Consider the following 14331-nt stretch of genomic DNA (forward strand, 5'->3'; position numbering starts at 1 on the left):
TATTTATTTATTTGAGAGAGAGAAAGAGAGAGAGAGAGAGAGCATGAGGGGGGGAGGGTCAGAGGGAGAAGCAGACTCCCCACTGAGCAGGGAGCCTGACATGGGACTCGATCCCGGGACTCCAGGATCATGACCTGAGCCGAAGGCAGTCGCTTAACCAACTGAGCCACCCAGGCGCCCTAAGTTTGGCATGTCTTCTGTTAAAGCTATGACTAAGTATTTTAGTCCTTAGGATGCTATTGTAAACAGATTTGTTTTCTTAATTTCATTTTCAGATTGCTCAATGCAAATGTATAGAAATACAGGTAGTTTTGTTTTGATTTTGTATCCTGCAGCCTTGTTGAACTTGTGTGTTCTGATAGTTTTTTTTTAGTGGATTTCTTAGAATTTTCTATATACAAGATTATTGCGTCTAAATGATGATAAAACTAAATATAGTGTTACTTCTTCCTTTCCAATCTGAATGCTTTTTATTTCTTTCTCTCTCTCTCTTTTTGGCTAATTGCTCTGGCTAGAACCTCCGCTATAATGTTGAATAGAAGTGCTGAGAGTGGACATGCTTGTTTTGGACCTGATCTAAGGGGAAAGCTTTCAGTATTTCACCATTAAGTATAATGTTAACCACGGGTTTTTGATAGATACTTTTTATCAGGTTGAGGAAGTTCTCTTCTATTCCTAGTTTAGTGTTTTTATCATGAAGGGGTGTTGAATTTCGTCAAATGTTCTTTGTGTATATTAAGATAATCGTGGTTTTTGTCCTTTATTTTTTTTAAAGATTTTATGTATTTATTTGACACAGAGAGACAGTGAGAGAGGGAACACAAGCAGGGGGAGTGGGAGAGGGAGAAGCAGGCTTCCCACAGAGCAGGGAGCCCGACGCAGGGCTCTATCCCAGGACCCTGGGATCATGACCTGAGCCGAAGGCAGACGCTCAACGACTGAGCCACCCAGGTGCCCCTCCTTTATTCTGTAGATATGGTATAATACACCGAGTTTCAGATCTTAAACCAACCTTTCCTTCTCTCTTTTTTTTTTTTAAAGATTTTATTTATTATTTGACAGAGAGAATGAGAGAGAGAGAGCACATGAGAGGGGGGAGGGTCAGAGGGAGAAGCAGACTCCCCGCCGAGCAGGGAGCCCGATGCGGGACTCGATCCCGGGACTCCGGGATCATGACCTGAGCCGAAGGCAGTAGCTCAACCGACTGAGCCACCCAGGTGCCCCCTTTCCTTCTCTTGATACATCTTAGTCATGGTATATAATTCTTTTTATATAATATTGGGTTTGGTTTGTTAGTATTTTGTTGATGATTTTTGCATCTATATAACATATTGGTTTCTTGTTTTATTTTTCTTTTGTCTTAAAGATTTTATTTATTTAATTAATTTATGTTTTTAAAAAAGATTTTATTTGTTTATTTGACAGAGAGAGACAAAGTGAGAGAAGGAACACAAGCCGGGGGAGTGGGAGAGGGAGAAGCAGGCTTCCTGCCGAGCAGGGAGCCCAATGCAGGGCTCGATCCCAGGACCCTGGGATCATGACCTGAGCTGAAGGCAGACGCCTAACGAGCCACCCAGGTGCCCCTTAAAGATTTTATTTTTAAGTAGTCTCTGTACCCAACATGGGGCACAAACTCATAACTCTGAGACCAAGAGTAACACGTTCTCCTGACTGAGCCAGCCAGTCACTCCTGGTTTCTTGTTTTCTTTTATTGTTTTTGTCTGGTTTTGGTATCAACTGGTCAGGTAGAATGAGTTGGGAAGTGTTCCCCCACTTTTTTTTGGAAGAGTTTGTGAAAGATCGTTACTTCTTGGTGGCGCCTGGGTGGCTCAGTTGTTGAACGTCTGCCTTCGGCTCAGGTCATGGTCCCAGGGTCCTGGGATCGAGCCCCACATCGGGCTCCCTGCTCTGTGGGAAGCCTGCTTCTCCCTCTCCCACTCCCCCTGCTTGTGTTCCCTCTCTCGCTGTTTCTCTCTGTCAAATAAATAAAGTCTTTAAAAAAAAAAAAAAAAAGATTGTTACTTCTTTAAATGTTCAGTAGAATTTCACAGCAAATCTGAAATGGTAGGAATAGAATTGAGCTGAAAGGCCGAGGTGCATTTGTATATCTTGTAGGCCTTTGAATTGAGTTTGTAATTGAAAGCGCAAGAGTGAATGTCACTTTGAAGTTGCAAAGTAGGGAGAGAAGGAGATTGAGTATAGCATAACGGTAAACACTTTAACTTAGAGGAATAGAAGGAAGAAGAAGGAAAGGAGAGGTCAGATCTAGGAGAAAACTCAGTTGAGCAGTATCACAGACACTAAGACTATCATGAAGGATTTGCCAAGATGACTAGTGGAATGAAAGCTGAAGAGAGGTATATGGATTTGGTGGCAAGGAGATCTTTGATAATCTTAAAGGGAGAGCACATTCAGATTATATAACATATTAGTAGAGAAGAGGGTGATAAATGGACACAGTGGGTATGGAATGTGCTCTTTAAAATTAATGTCAAAACTTCAAATTATCTCCAGAGTTTAAAGTTTAAAGAAAAATAAAAATAATACGTACACATGGTTCAGAATTCAAATAGTAGGGAAAATGTCTTTCCTCATCTATCTCTCAAATTCTCTCTCACACTTTTGGCAATTTCTTGTGTATCCTTCCAGATGGATTTTAAAACAGAGGGCTGTGTGTGTGTGTGTTTTAATTTGCACGAGTAAAATAATACTAAACATGCTCTTCTGCTTTTTGTTTTTTAAATTAATGATTGCTTTGGAAATTTATAGTGTGTGTGTCAATGTATAGATTATGAGCAAAACATCTGATGGCAGACGCTCAACGACTGAGCCACCCAGGTGCCCCTCCTTTATTCTATTGATATGGTATAATACATTGAGTTTCAGATCTTAAACCAACCTTTCCTTCTCTTGATACATCTTAGTCATGGTATATAATTCTTTTTATATAATACTGGGTTTGGTTTGTTAGTATTTTGTTGACGATTTTTGCATCTATATAACAGATACTGGTTTCTTGTTTTATTTTTCTTTTGTCTTAAAGATTTTATTTAATTAATTAATTTTTTAAAAAAGATTTTATTTATTTATTTGACAGAGAGAGACAAAATGAGAGAAGGAACACAAGCCGGGGGAGTGGGAGACGGAGAAGCAAAGGAGAGATAATTTTATTGGTGATAGGGTTGAGGGAACTTATTTTTAGGCTTAGGAAGTCTTGATAATGTTTGTAGCAAGGGAATAGAGTGGATCTAGAAGGAACTTAAATATATATACAAAGGGTTAGGAGGAGCTTACTGTGAAAGACTTGAAGACAGAGGTCCCTTAGAAAGGATCAGTGAAATCAGTTGGCTTGATTTTGTGAATCTCTCCAGGAATCTTATCTTTGTAGCTGGGGCAAGAAGTACACAAGTAGTATTTTCCAGGGTTAGGGGCTTTAGAGGTCCCATTGAAATGGCTGACTCTGGGACCTGGGGTAGGGAGCAAGTTATGAGAAGCAAATTAAAGATTTTTATTTATTTGACGAAAGAGAGTATAAGCAGGGGTAGCGGCAGGCAGAGGGAGAGGGAGAAGCAGGCTCCCTGCTCAGCAGGGAGCCCGATGTGGGGTTCGATCCCAGGACCCTGGGATTCATGACCCGAGCCAAAGGCAGACGCTCAACCGTCTAAGCCACCCAGGCGCCCCGCAAATAGTGATTTCTTTTTCTAGTGTTGAGTACAATTCTGACTAATAATTGATTTCCTTAATTTAAACGCCACATCTTTTTTACATTTTATTTTTTTTTAAGATTCTATTTATTTATTTGAGAGAGAGAGAAACAGCATGAGAGGGGAGAGGGTCAGAGGGAGAAGCAGGCTCCCCGCTGAGCCGGGAGCCCGATGTGGGACTTGATCCCAGGACTCTGGGATCATGACCTGAGCTGAAGGCAGTCACTTAACCAACTAAGCCACCCAGGCACCCCTCTTTTTTACATTTTAAAGTAGATAAAACGGGTGGTTCAGTTGGTTGGGCGACTGCCTTCGGCTCAGGTCATGATCCTGGAGTCCCGGGATCGAGTCCTGCATTGGGCTCCCTGCTCGGCGGGGAGTCTGCTTCTCCCTCTGACCCTCCCCCCTCTCGTGTGCTCTCTCTCTCTCTCTCTCTCATTCTCGCTCTCTCAAATGAATAAATAAAATCTTTTAAAAAAAGAAAAATTATTTAACTTTCTTAAATTACTTGAATTAACAGCATATGAAAGGCTTTTAAGTGTTTTTTAGTTAACAAAGTTTTCCCTAAAAATTATTTTTGAACTAGAGATGAGAGCTGAAGGTTGTAAATTGATTAATTTCTGTTTTTGATGGCTTGAGAAAAATTTATCATTGCTGATTTTTTTAAATCTGCACAAAAGGTATCATGCTATTATTTACTATTTTTCTCTGATTAGTGCACGTCTTGGAAATTTTTCCATGAGATTATGTATAGTTGACCCTTGAACAATACAGAAGTTAGGCGTGTGACACCCTGTGCAGTTGAAAATCTGTGTACAACTCTTGACTCCTCAAAAACTTAACTACTAATAGCCTGATGTTGACTGGAAGCCTCACTGATAACATAAACAATCAATTAACACATGTTTTGTATGTTATATGTATTATATTACTGTATTCCCACAATAAGTTAAGCTGGCAATAAGAAAAGGCATTAAGAGAATAATAAAAAATACGTTTATGGTGTTCCTGGGTGGCTCAGTCAGTTAAGCATCCTACTCTCGATTTTGGCTCAGGTCATGATCTGAGGGTCTTGGGATCGAGCCCTGTGTTGGGCTCCCTGCTCAGTGAGGAGGAGTCTGCTTATCTACCCCTCCCTCTGCCCCTCCACTTGTGCGCGCACGTGCTCTCTCTCTCAAATAAATAAATCTTAAAAAAAATACATTTATGGTACTGTACTGTAAAAAAACCCACATATAAGTGGACCTGCACAGTTCAAACCCACGTTGTTCAAAGGTCAACTGCATATGCCTTTGCTGTTTTTCTTTTTTTTAATTGTAGCAAAGTGTACATAATTTACCAAATATATAAAATTTTACCAAAATATACTCAAAACTTATCATTTTAGCCATTTTAAGTGTACTGTTTGTTGGTATTAAGTACATTCACATTGTCATTCAACCATCAGCACCATCCATTATCAGAACTTTTTTCATCTTCCTAAACCAAAACTCTGCCCATTAAACAATAACTACACATCCTTCCTTTCCCCCAGCCTGTGGCAACCACCATTCTACTTTCTGTTCTATGAATCTGACTACTTTGTCCATTTGTGTCTGACTTATTTCACTTAGCATAATGTCTTCAGAGCTAATCCATTTTTTAAAAGATTTTATTTATTTGACAGTGTGTGCATGCACAAGCAGGGGGAGTGGCAGGCAGAGGGAGAGGGAGAAGCAGGCTCCCCTTTGGGCAGGGAGCCCAATGTGGGGCTTGATCCCAGCATCCTGGGATCATGATCTGAACTGAAGGCAGATGCTTAACCTCCTGAGCCACCCAGGCGCCCCAAAGTTGATCCATGTTGAAGCATATGTCAGAGTTGCCTTCTTTTTTTAAGGCTGAATAATATTTCACTGTATGTGTATATCATATTTTGTGTCTGTCAGTGGACATTTAAGTTGCTTCCACTCCTTGGCTATTGTGAATAATGCTGCTGTGAATGTGGATGTACAAATATGTTTGAATCCCTGCTTTCACTTCTTTTGTGTATATATCTAGAAGGGGAATTGCTGGATCATATGAAAATTCTATTTTTAGTATTTTGAGGAACTGCCGTACTAATTCCCATAACAGCTGCACCATTTCTCTCTCTCATTCTTGCTCTCTCAAATGAATAATTTCATTTGCTGAGCAGGGATCCCAATACGGGGCTCAAACCCAGAACCCTGGGATCATGACCTGAGCCAAAGGCAGATGCTTAACTGACTGAGCCACTCAGGCACCCCTCACTTTATTTTTTTATTGGATTCAGAAAATATTTGATACCTCAATAAAAAAGCTTTTTCAGTAATTTATATTAGAAATCTTTTCCAAATTAAAAATACAGAATCCATTGAGATGAAAAATTTAAGAAACTCTGTAGATGTTAATTGTAACTTTACCACTCTACCAGAGTTGCCCCTAAGCCTGTTTGTGTTTCTACTTCTTTTTAATTTTGACAGGGACATTTAGCTTCTATCTGAATATATTTCAGATCCCTGAATAACAGGCACACTGTATTTGTCTTTTTCCCATCTTCTATGCCTTTCCAAATCCAGTTTGTTTATTCATACACTCATTTGGTCATTAAAGTATTTAATCATTTATTCAGTAACATTTATTGAAAGCTAAGTTCTGAGCTAAATACTGGGATTCAGATGTGAATAAGAAACAGTTTCTACCTCTGTAACTTTAGACTTTCCTAAGGAAATAAGATAGTAACCATCATTAAAACACAATATAATTCTTCAGCATCCTGCTCAAAGTCCACCTCCAACAAGGCCTTTCCCAATTTACCCAACCTAGCTGACCCAGGCCCCATCTTTTTGTGGATTACTATGGCATTTATTGTGTTATATAATTACAGATATCTTCTTCACAGCAATGGAATTGAATACGTAAACTATGATGAAAATAGTCTTACATCTTTTTGCCTTCCATTGTTTTTTAGCTGTTTAATGTGTTATATTTTATTTAAATAGCCAATTCATTTAGGCAGCCAAGAATCAGTCTTTTCATTAGATTTCATTTGTATTGGCTTTGTACAACACAGTGTCATGTTCCTGTTGAACAAAAGCTTAGTTTCCATACTAATTCTAAAGTTGCAAGGGGCGCCTGGGTGGCTTAGTTGGTTAAGCATCCGACTTTTGATTTCAGCTCAGGTCATGATTTTGGGCTTGTGGAATTGGACCCCAAGTTGGGCTTTGTGCTCAGTGGGGAATCTGCTTGAGATTCTCTCTCTTTCCCTCTGTCCCTCCCCCTGCTTGCACAAGCACAAGGTGCATGTGCACTCTCTCTCTCAAATCTTTTTTTTTTAAGATTTTATTTATTTATTTGACAGAGAAAGAGAGAGCACAAGCAGGAGGAGAGGCAGAGGGAGAAGCAGACTCCCTCTTTAGACTTTCCTAAGGAAAGTCTCCTCCTTCCTAAGGAAACCTCTCCTAAGGATCAAGCCGGATGCAGGGCTTGATCCCAGGATCCTGGGATCATGACCTAAGCCGAAGGCAGACACTTAACTGACTGAGCCACCCAGGCACCTCGCAAATAAATAAATCTTTAAGAAAAAATAAAGTTGCAGTCTTTGTAAATGATCCTAATTTTCATTTAGGAGGAGAAAAATAAATGGGTAAGTGAAGGAAGAACAGAATAACAGTTTTGAAAAATAAATATGTACTTTTGTTTTAGATGATATTATGATAAACAAAGCAGATATACCTACAAAAATAGGTTTTATATGTTTGTGATAAATTGACTTCATATTTTTCTTATTCTAGAATGTTGAAATTTCAGCCACAAGTTTAGGCCTTAATTTCCTTACATTTACTATGTAAAGCAGTTAAGGACATCTGGAGAGAATGTTGCATTTGAAATGTTTCATGTGTTTTGATATGTTTTTTTAATCCATTCAGCCACTCTGAGTCTTTCGATTAGAGAATTTAGCCCATTTACATTTAAAGTAATTATTGGTAGTTATGTACTTACTGCCTTTTTTGTGTGTGTGCAATTGTGTTAGTTGTTTTCTGGCTGCTTTGTAATTCCTCTGTTCCTTCTTTTCTTGCTGTCTTTGTGATTTGATGATTTTCTCTTGTGGTATATTTAGATTCCTTTATCTTTTATATATCTACTATAGATTTTTGCTTTGTGATTGTCATGAGGCTTACCTAAAACAATGTACAACAGTCTATTTTAAGCTGCTAGGCAACTTAAGTTTGAGCTTATTCTAAAGCTCTACATTTTTAGTCTCCCTACAACGTCGTTTTTTAAGAAAAAGATTTATTTATTTATTTTAGTGGGGAGGGGCAGAGGGAGAGGGAGAGAGAATCTCAAACAGACTCTCTGCTGAGCGTGGAGCTGGATGCAGGGCTTGATCCCACTGCCTCGAGATCATGACCTGAGCTGAACCAAGAGTTGGATGCTCAATTGACTGAGCCACGCAGGAGCCCCCAACATGTTTTTGATGTCACAGTTTACATCTTTTTTTTTTTTTTTTTAAGATTTTATTTATTTATTTGACAGAGTGAGACACAGTGAGAGAGGGAACACAAGCAGGGGGAGTGGGAGAGGGAGAAGCAGGCTTCCTGCTGAGCAGGGAGCCCGATGTAGGGCTTGATCCCATGATCCTGGGATCATGACCTGAGCTGAAGGCAGATGCCCAATGACTGAGCCACCCAGGCACCCCCACAATTTACATATTTTTATCTTTGTGTCCCTTAACAAATTATTGTAGTCACAGTAACATGTTCATTTTCTTTCCTACTTTTAAGGTTTTTTCCTTGTCTGTAACTTTGACACTTTAATTATAATGTGTCTTGGTGTGGATTCCTTTGGGTTTATCTTTTTTAGAACTCTCTGGGCTTCCTGGATCTGGATGTCTTGTTTCTTTCCCCCGGTTAGGGAAGTTTTTATCCATTATTTCTTCAGTAATTTTCCTGCCCTTTTTGTTTCTGTAATAAGAATGTTGGTCTGCTTGATATTGTCCTATAAGTTCTTTAATGTATCCACTCATTTTTTCATCTTTTTTCTTTTGCTGCTCTAATTGAGTTCCACTAATCTGTCTTCAAGTGCAGTGATCCTTTCTTCTTCATCTAATCTGATGTTGAAGTCCTCCTTGTATTTTTCAGTTCAGTTATTGTATTCTTCAGTACATTTTCAGTAAAACTTCTATTGATACTTTTTAATATTTTTTATTTTTTAATTGAAATTCTTACTTTGGTTATCCATTCTTCTGAACTCAGGGAGCGATTTTATGATCACTATTTATTTGTTTTTATTAGGAGTGCATACCAAATATTTATTTCTTTGTGTGTGTGTGTGTTTTGTTTAGAGGTTTTTTTCTTTTTTATTAACATATAGTGTATTATTTGTTTCAGGGGTACAGGTCTGTGATTCGTCAGTCTTACACAATACACAGTGCTCACCATAACACATACCCTCCCCAAAGTCCATCAGCCAGCCACCCCATCCCCCCACACCCCTCCCCTCCAGCAACCCTCAGTTTGTTTCCTGAGATTAAGTCTCTTATGGTTTGTCTCCTTCTCTGGTTTTGTCTTGTTTTATTTTTTCCCTCTCTTCCCCTGTGATTCTCTGTCTTGTTTCTTAAATTCCACATATCAGTGAGATTATATGATATTGTCTTTCTCTGATTGACTTATTTCACCTAGCATAATACCCTCTAGTTCCATCCACGTCATTGCAAATGGCAAGATTTCATTTTTTTTTTTTTAAAGATTTTATTTATTTATTTGAGACAGAGAGAATGAGAGACAGAGAGCATGAGAGGGAGGAGGGTCAGAGGGAGAAGCAGACTCCCTGCCGAGCAGGGAGCCCGATGCGGGACTCGATCCCGGGACTCCAAGATCATGACCTGAGCCGAAGGCAGTCGCTTAACCAACTGAGCCACCCAGGCGCCCAAGATTTCATTTTTTGATGGCTGTGTAATATCCCATTGTATACATATACACCACATCTTCTTTATTCATTCATCTGTCGATGGACATCTGGGCTCTTTCCATAGTTTGACTATTGTGGACATTGCTGCTGTAAACATTGGGGTGCAGGTGCCCCTTCAGATCACTACATTTGTATCTTTGGGGTAAATACCCAGTAGTGCAATTGCTGGGTCGTAGGGAGCTCTATTTTCAACTTTTTTGAGGAACCTCCATACTGTTTTTCAGAGTGGCTGTACGAGCTTGCATTCCCACCAACAGTGTAGGAGGGTTCCCCTTTCTCTGCATCCTCGCCAGCATCTGTTGTTTGCTGACTTGTTCATTTTAGCCATTATGACTGGTGTGAGGTGGTATCTCATTGTGGTTTTGATTTGTATTTCCCTGATGCTGAGTGATGTTGAGCACTTTTTCATGTGTCTATTGGCCATTTGGGTGTATGACCATTATTTTGAACTCCTTTGTTAGGTAAATCACTTACCTCTCTTTTGTTAAGGTGTTTTTCTGAACTTTTAGCTAATTCTTTTCGTTTGGAACGTATTCCTCTGTTGTTTTTTTTTTTTTTTTTTCATTTTCTTTACTCTCCATGTTGATTCTGTGCATTAGATAAGACAGCAACTCTTGGAGCCATGAAAAAAAATGAAATCTTGCCATTTGCAATGACATGGATGGAACTGGACGGTATTATGCTAAGCGAAATAAGTCAATCAGAGAAAGACAATTATATGGTTTCACTCATTTGTGGAATTTAAGAAACAGAGCAGAGGATCATAGGAGAAGGAGGGAAAAATAAAATAAGACAAAATCAGAGAGGGAGACAAACCATAAGAGACTGTTAATTTAGGAAACAAACCGAGGGTTGCTGGACGGGAGGAGGGTTGCTGGACGGGAGGAGGGTTGCTGGACGGGAGGAGGGTTGCTGGACAGGAGGAGGGTTGGGGGGCTGGGGTAAGTGGGTGATGGACATTGGGGAGGGTATGTGTTGTAATGAGCACTGGGTATTATATAAGACGGATGAATCACAGACCTGTACTCCTGAAACAGATAATACATTATATGTTAATTAATTGAATTTAAAATAATTAAGAAAAAAACCCCAGCAACTCTCTGAGTTTTGAAAGAGTGGCCTTATGTAGGAGATGAACCTTGTCTTTCAACCTTGCCTTAGCATTTAGTTGTCTCTCAAACCTTTGTGGTTATCCAAGCAGCCTACTATATTTTTAGTGGCTCCCAGCACTTGAAGGTATGCCAAGAACTGTGAGTGTCCCAAAGGGGAGGAACTCAGTCACCACCTAGATTAAGGCTGATTGGAAGCCAGATTCTCAGGCTGTAGCTTTTAATGTATACAAATATACAAAGTCCTGCAGGACTGTCAGCATAAGGCCTGGTGGCCCCCAGAGGCAGGTGGTCTGGGAGTATCCCCTGGGAAGCAGCTGTAAAAATTGGAGTATCATACAAGGGTACAAAGTCCTTTCTGGGAGATACTGGCAAGCTTGAGTGAGGCAGATGGAGATGCAAAGATGGTGCCTGCTGGCCTCTGTCTTTGGAATACTTCATTAGGCACCTATGCATGTTGAATTAGATGCTGTCTCTCAGGCTGATGCTTTAAGATAAGGAAATAAGCCTTTTTCACAGAAAGTCTGGGTGCTTTTCACTTGTCTACCTTTGTGCTGAGCTCTGGGGTGCATGAATTTGCATGTCAGCTTTTTGAGAACGGCTTTTCAGTTCCTTTAGTTTTGGAAGTCTTGTGGATGCAAGCTCTGTTAGCTTCCAAAGCTAGATGTTTAGGGGGCTTATCTCTCAGGTGTAAGTCTTAAAAGGTGTGGTGCCAGATATGGGGTTCAAACTGTCTCTCCTCAGGGAGAAGCTCCTGGGTTGAGTTCCCTCCCCATTTTGGTTTGTTGTGCCTGGGGTGGGGTTTATGAGATTATCTCTTAACCTTACCTACTTTCTTTAATGTGGTTTCCCTTTCATTTGTGAATGGGTTGCTCTGCCAGGTTTTAGGTTTATTTTAGAATTTGTTCCATATATATTTGTAGATTTGGTGTATCTATAGGAGGAGGAGGTTAATTCAGGATCTTCCAATGTCACCTTGAACTGGACCCTTCCTTCAATAATACTTTTAAGTTTTCATTTGCAAGTCTTGCACTTATTTTGTTAGATTTATTTGTAAGAATTTTATTATTTTTGATGCTAGTAGAAATTGAATTTTGTTTTTTCTTACTTATTTTTTAATTTTAATTTTAATTTTTTTAAAAGATTTTATTTATTTGAGAGAGAGAATGAGATAGAGAGAGAGCATGAGGTGGGGGAGGGTCAGGGGGAGAAGCAGACTCCCTGCTAAGCAGGGAGCCCCATGCGGGACTCGATCCCAGGGCTCCAGGATCATGACCTGAGCCGAAGGCAGTCGCTCAACCAACTGAGCCACCCAGGCGCCCTGTTTTTTCTTACTTTTTAAAGATTTTATTTTATTTTTGAGAGAGAGGGACAGTGTGTGTGTGTGTGTGTGTGTGTGAGTCGGGAGGGGGGTAGGCAGAGAGAGAGAGAGGGAGGGAGAGAGAGAATCTTAAGCAGCCTTCACACCCAGTGCAGAGCCTGACACGGGGCTTGATCTAATGACCCTGAGATCATGACCTGAGCCGAAATCAAAAGTCAGATGCTCAACTGACTGAGCCACCCAGGTACCCCTAAAGATTTTATTTTATTTTATTTTATTTTTTTTTAAAGATTTTATTTATTTACTTGAGAGAGAACACATGAGAGGGGGGAGGGTCAGAGGGAGAAGCAGACTCCCTGCTGAGCAGGGAGCCCGATGCGGGACTTGATCCTGGGACTCCAGGATCCATGACCTGAGCCGAAGGCAGTCGCTTAATCAACTGAGCCACCCAGGCGCCCCCAAAGATTTTATTTTATTATTTTTTTTATTTTTATTTATTTTTATTTATTTTTTAAAGATTTTTATTTATTTATTGAGAGAGATAGTGATAGAGAGAGAGCATGAGAGGGGGAGAGTCAGAGGGAGAAGCAGACTCCCCGCCGAGCAGGGAGCCCGATGTGGGACTCGATCCCGGGACTCCAGGATCGTGACCTGAGCCGAAGGCAGTCGCTTAAACAACTGAGCCACCCAGGCGCCCCTAGATTTTATTTTTTAAGTAACCTCTACACCCAATGTGGGGCTTGAACTCAAGACCCTGAGATCAAGAGTCACATGCTCTACCGACTGAGCCAGCCCAGCCAGGCGCCCCTAGAAATGGAATTTTTAAACTTTTCTTTTTGGATTGTTTATTGCTCGTGAATAACGGTACAATTGATTTTTTGTATATTGACTGCATGCCGCAGTCTTTTTGAGCTTCTTCATTAGTTATAGTTTTTCAGTGGAGTTCTTGGTGTTTTTTATTTTTATTTTTTTAAAGATTTATGAATTTATCTTAGCGAGAAAGAGCACCAGCAGGGGGAGGGGCAGAAGGAGAGAGAATCCCCAAGCTGACTCCCCGCTGAGTGTGGAGCCCAGTGCAGGGCTTGATCCCAGGACCCTGAGACCGAGACCCCAGCCGAAATCAAGAGTTGGACGCTTAACCGACTGAGCTACCCAGGCGCCCATTTTTAGTGTTTTTTAAACACAAGATCATGTCATCTGTGAATGGTAATAGTTTTACTTCCTTCCCAATCTGGATGTCTTTTATTTCTTTTTGCATAATTGACCTGCCTAGAACCTCCAAGATAATGTTCATCCTGTATTGTTCCTGTCTTAAGGAGAAAACTTTTACCTTTAAGTATGATATTAACTGTTTTTTTTTTTTTTTTTTTAAAGAAAACCTTTATCAAGCTGAGGCATCATTGTTGAAAAAAATTCTTTTTTTTGTAAATTATAATATGTAGTCAGGAGAGCCAGTTATCTGGAGTGCCTGGGTGGCTCAGTCGATTGAGTGTCCGGCTCTTGGTTTCAGCTCAGGTTATGCTCTCATGAGTCATGAGATTGAACCCCATGTTGGGCTCTGTGCTCAGTGGGGAGTCCACTTGAAGATTCTCTCCCTTTGCCCCTTCCCCCACTAGCATGTGTGATTGCGTGTGTGCACTCTCTCAAGTAAGTAAATCTTAAAAAAGAGAACCAGTATCTAAGTTAATGTTTAAGGAACTAGGATAAATTGTTGTATTATTTCTATTGAAATGTCCCTACAGAGATGAGATATATCCAGATATAGTTTTTTAAATAGAAAAATTGAAATTTTAGTGAGTATTGGACATGTTCAGAAGTCATTTTACTTCTTTTAGATGGAAACCTTTTTCTGTTACATGACTGAGTTACAAATAGCATCTGGAGGGGTGCCTGGGTGGTTCAGTCGGTTAAGTGTCTGCCTTTGGCTCAGGTCATGATCCCAGAGTACTGGGATCGAGCCCCACATTGGTCTTCTTGCTCAGCGGGGTGCCTGCTTCTCCCTCTGCCTCTGCCTGCTGCCCCTGCTTGTGCTCTCTCTCTCTCGTTAGCTCTCTCTCTGTGTCAAATAAATAAATAGGGGCACCTCGGTGGCTCAGTCATTGGGCGTCTGCCTTCGGCTCAGGTCGTGATCTCGGGGTGCTGGGATCGAGCCCCGCATCGGGCTCCCTGCTCGGCAGGGGGCCTTCTTCTCCCTCCCCCACTCCCCCTGCTTGTGTTCCCTCTCTAGCTG

At 40.5% G+C, this 14331-nt stretch overlaps 1 protein-coding gene across 1 annotated transcript in view; it reads left to right on the forward strand.

Annotated features, from left to right (window-relative positions):
• Positions 1 to 14331, forward strand: part of UIMC1 (ubiquitin interaction motif containing 1) — a 178138-nt gene that overhangs the window by 41130 nt on the left and 122677 nt on the right. The window lies entirely within an intron of this gene.

The sequence above is a fragment of the Neomonachus schauinslandi genome, chromosome 7 (genome assembly GCF_002201575.2).
Source record: "Neomonachus schauinslandi chromosome 7, ASM220157v2, whole genome shotgun sequence".
In the NCBI taxonomy this organism is placed as follows: domain Eukaryota; kingdom Metazoa; phylum Chordata; class Mammalia; order Carnivora; family Phocidae; genus Neomonachus; species Neomonachus schauinslandi.